The sequence below is a fragment of the Lactuca saligna genome, chromosome 2, assembly GCF_052625555.1.
Source record: "Lactuca saligna cultivar CGN05327 chromosome 2, ASM5262555v1, whole genome shotgun sequence".
Classification (NCBI taxonomy): Eukaryota; Viridiplantae; Streptophyta; class Magnoliopsida; order Asterales; family Asteraceae; genus Lactuca; species Lactuca saligna.
The window spans coordinates 107,917,607-107,922,224 of record NC_136418.1 but is presented as its reverse complement, the minus strand read 5'-3'; positions in this window follow the sequence as shown (position 1 = coordinate 107,922,224).

The window sequence follows — 4,618 nt, the reverse complement described above, 5'->3', positions numbered from 1 at the left end:
CCCTCGGTGCCTCGGCCTTCACTGGCCCACTCCCGGTAGCTCTGATGGGGGCAGGGGCAGATTCTTGAGGTGCTCCCTGAGCTGATCCACGCAACTGCGTACACTCCGCCTTCCGGTGTCCGATCTGATTGCAGTGATAACATACTGCAATCCCCTTGGGGCAGTCCTTGGCCATATGCCCCTGCTTGCCACATTTGTAGCAAGATCCCGCTCTAGACACTCCATCATGACCCTTGCCGCACTTTCCACAAGTGCGGCCCTTCTGGCTCCCTGATTTGGGATCAGCGGGCTTGGCCTGCTTGACTGCCGGCTGGAATTGTATCGGTCGCCGATCCCTCCCATGAGACTCAGCCTCCTCCCTAGCCTGGGTCTCCAGCTCAATCTCCCTCTTCCGAGCATTTGCCTAAAGCTCAGCAAATATCCGGTATGAGGAGTTCGCCATGAACTCCCGAATTTCCCGTCTCAAAATACTCAAATATCGACTCATACGTGCCTGCTCAGTGGACACGTGCTCAGGGCAGAACATCACCCTCTCGTGAAACATCCTGGTGATCACCGTAACAGACTCAGTGCCCTGCTTGAGGGTCAGAAACTCCTGGTCCAAACGCTCCCTCTCCACCTGGGGAACATACTCATCTCGGAAAATGGCAGTGAACCTCTCCCAGGTCACTGCCGCAAGCTCAGCAGGCGAAAAGTGTGCTGTGACAAACTTCCACCAATCGAAGTTGGTTCAGCACGAACCGTACTCTCAAATGCTCAGGAGATGAGCAAGTGAAGAAACACCCCTCTATGTCAAAAATCCATCTCATGGCCTCCACCGGGTCCTAGGTCCCATCAAACTCCGGTGGTTTCGTGTTGCTGAACTCCCGGAACAGCAACGCGTCACCACCCTGCGGCCTAGCAGCAGCAACAGCTGCAGAGGCCACCGCAACCACAACCTCAGAAAGAGCAGCCTAACGCTCGTCGAAGGTCTCGATCAGTGTGGTCTTAATAGACCCGAACATCTCTGGTATCTCTGCCCTGATGACCGCAGCCACCTCCTCATGAATGATCTGTCGGATCTCCTCATCACTAGCCCCGACACCCTCCGACATATGACGTGTCCTCACCATGATCAACCTCTGAAATACAACATACGATAAATTAGAATACGCTCGAGCATACTTACACTCGACAACCCATCCCTCCTTGATTCTTGGTATCCCGAAGATTCCTACTTGGACCGTGCACCCCCCCAGTGCTTTCAAAAGTACGGGCCCAATACTACTGTCCACACCATCTTAGTACACACCCCAAATCCTCCTCTTCGGATCCCAAATCCCAAGTAATCTATCACTCTCTAACAGATCTCTCATAAGCTCCTTGCTGCTACCTAGTCGCTCTCAAGCATCTCATAGCAGCTCACAACTCCCTAGGCTAAGGCATCACAAATCAGGGCACTCTAGTTCTAATAAGAATACCTAGCCTACTCTAGCAAGAGAATACATCATAAACATATAATATAAGGGTATTTTGGGAAATCACCGTTCAGGCGCTGACTGATCGTACACACGTTTCTTCCTTGAATTTCTCTAAAAATCTTTTACTCTTAGAAAAGTTTAATTTTCTTTTGAACATATTTTCCAAATCCTCAGTTTGAGTTCAAATACTCCCGAAGGTGTACCTGAATCCCTTAAACCAAGGCTCTGATACCAAATTGTAACACCGTAAATTTCAAACCAAAATTTTCAAATTTTTATAAAACATAATTCATTTAATACTCATAAAAACAACCATATTCTATTATCCCATTTAAGTAAATACAAAATCCCAAGATCACAAAGGTATAAACTCCGTGCATGTGTACGGATCAAGTCAGCGCCTTCCCGCGGTCGTCACTAGTACCTGAAACAATAACATCAAACACTGTAAGCACAAAGCTTAGTGAGTTCCCCAAAATACCATATATAACACATATTAGCCACTCGAGGCTATAACTCCGTGGGTCCGTGCACCCAAACTCTGTGAACCCTCAGGTTCTAACTCTAAAAACATGCACAACATAAATCACATAGAAATAATGTAGTACAACACATAACATACATAGCATACAAACACTCTATCACATAACTCTGGTTACCTACTCAAGGTAAAGTATAGTAAGAAGACTCACCTCGCATCTTGGTAAGTCGTGAATCCTGAAATCACTAGTGCTCGATCCCCCGAGCTAAAGTCCTCCTAAATCACAATACATCTCTAATTAACACTTTCACAACTAAGGTTGACTACTCTTTAACAAGTCAACTTAGGTCATCGTTGGTCAACGGTCAATGGTCAACTTTGACCGGACTCGGCGAGTGCATTATGGCGACTCGGCGAGTCTGAGCGTATACACTGATTTCCCTGAAATCCTCCCTTGACACGTCGAGCATTCTCTCCAACTCGACGAGTTCCACCTGGCATGAGTTGTGGGGCCACCACGACTCAACTCACTGAGTCTCAAGAACAACTCGGCGAGTCCACCTTGAATCAATCCACCTATCCACTCTGATTCTGCCCTGACTCACTGAGTCAACCCTCCCCTACTCGGCAAGACCACTCGCTGTGTGGTCGGGCATTATTCATACTACTCGCCGAGTTTGTTCTTCGGACTCGGCGAGTCCATGCCATGCAATGGCTCAAACTTGCTCATAAGGTCAGATCTAGTCCATTAACCCATAGATCCAGTCCTTCCAAGCTTATTTAGCACGTAAAGCCACAATCTTGATGCACATACAATCTCTATATGACCATATATGATGTTTTTGACTCAAATACTACCACACAAGGTCATAAACTCCATTGCTATACGTAAAGCTTGATGAGTGAGGCTCTTTGGACCTCTATGGTTCCAGATCCAGAGCCTCAACACAAGAAGGGAACTATTTGGCATCAAATCATCCCATAAATGTCCATAAGAAACCCTAGATCCCATAATACTTTACAAAACAGAGGATAAACTGAAATCATACCTCTAGATTGATGATCTAAGCTTCAAATCCACGAAATAGCAACCTCCTTTGCTTCCTCTTGCCTAGAATCTTCTCCTTCTTTGCTAAATGACACACACAAGGTTATGAATGCTTCCTTACTCTCTCAAAACGTTCAAGCACTCAAGGGTTTCTTTCTAAGGGTTGGGTCCACTCTTGGACTCGTCGAGTCCAGACGCGAACCCGTGCCCAAATCCGCGATCCTACTCGGCGAGTTTGAGCTCCAACTCGCTGAGTCCACTCACAATTTTAATAAATATTTCCAAAATAGATACCTGGAAATTCCGGGCTGTTACAATATATATATATATATATATATAGAGAGAGAGAGAGAGAGAGGGACAGACACACACACACACACACACACTATAGCAACTATAGTTGGTTTCCCATTTAATATATCATAGTCATCCCAACAAACATGTTTAGCCTAACCAAAATATAAACAATTACTAAAAGAATAAATTCTTTTAGAATTTTTGAGAATTTACTTTGAGTGATCTTCTAAAAAGAATGAAATGTTAACAATATTGTTTCGGTCCTTTTTCATCATGAATCTCATACTTGAAATGACTTAATTACGAAAAATCCCTTCGTATATGTAATAACAATAAGTTTTTATAAAATGACATTCATAGTTTTTTTGTAAGTAACTTACTTATAATTAAACAAAAAATATTATGCTTACAAATACCTCCTTTGTTTGCATGTGTGAGTTTAATTACTTCATATTTGCCAAAAAAGCACCAAATTGCTCAAATGATAATCTATTCGTACTGAAAGTAAAAAAGAGTGAGATTATTTGCAGCGACAATAAGAACGAGTCAAATGGTGAAAAATGAAAATAAGGGTATATACGTAAATTCACCACACTTGTTTTGAAAGTAAACAATGCTCTGATACCAATCTATCACACCCCCAAAACGACACGGCGGAAACGTTCGGGGGCGAAGGACATCATGTGTAGTATCACAAAAAATTTCATAATAGTAATGAAAGCAACAACAACCATTTTATTAATATTATAGAATTTACATTGTATTTCACTACAAGAAAAAGACCCTTTTACGATGCGCAAACAACGACACTCGGAGATATATGTTACGCAAAAGAGAGTAACGTTAAATAAGTGTCATCTCTTCAAAAAATTTAAGGATTTAGGTCGCGCATTATTGCATGCCCTTAAATTAGTGTCTAATGTAAAAAAATAAAAAACACGGAGGGCACTTTAGCTAAAAGGTGCGTCGTCTATGAATGTCGTTTTATATTTTTTTAAGAAACGCGCTTCTCACTTCTCCTTAGAGGGAAAATGAAATCCCCAAATTTTTTAAACCCCCGCCTTCTTCTCCCTCGTCTCCACCCTCACCCACATCCATTGCCTCCAATCCTCGTTGCCTCTTCTAGTATCAAACCCGATCCTCGCGTTAAATGGTTCAGTGACTGCAACTCCTTTCGATTGTAGCGCTGATCGACAACTACGACTCATCAACCGTCAATCGAAGCTACCTGTTGAACAACCCCTAATCGAAACCTCAACCTTCTCGTCTCTCCTTCCCCCAAAATTTTGAACATCCGCCCTCCTCTTCCTCTGTACTCTCTACACCCACCAG